Here is a 329-nt window from a genome sequence, read left to right as displayed (position 1 = left end):
TGAAACTTTGTGAGAACTGACATGACACCACAAGTGGAACATTCCACATCTGACCTCATGTGACCAGTTGCAGTCAAAACACAGTCAAAACTTTGTGTCATGCATAAAAGTATTTAAAATATTGTATAGAATTACCTCCATATAAGGTATATAAGAAATACACATAAATTTTGCATTTAGACTTCGGTCTCATCCTCCAAGATATTTTATTATGTATATGCAAACATCCCAAAATCCAAGAAAACCCAAAATCTGGAACACTTCTGCATCCCAAGCATTTTGGATAAGGGATACTCAACCTGTATCTATCTATCTATCTATCTATCTAT

Source organism: Colobus angolensis, unplaced genomic scaffold (genome assembly GCF_000951035.1).
Source record: "Colobus angolensis palliatus isolate OR3802 unplaced genomic scaffold, Cang.pa_1.0 Scaffold194, whole genome shotgun sequence".
Lineage (NCBI taxonomy): Eukaryota > Metazoa > Chordata > Mammalia > Primates > Cercopithecidae > Colobus > Colobus angolensis.
The sequence above is the reverse complement of the archived record's forward strand: the minus strand, read 5'-3'. Positions refer to the sequence as shown.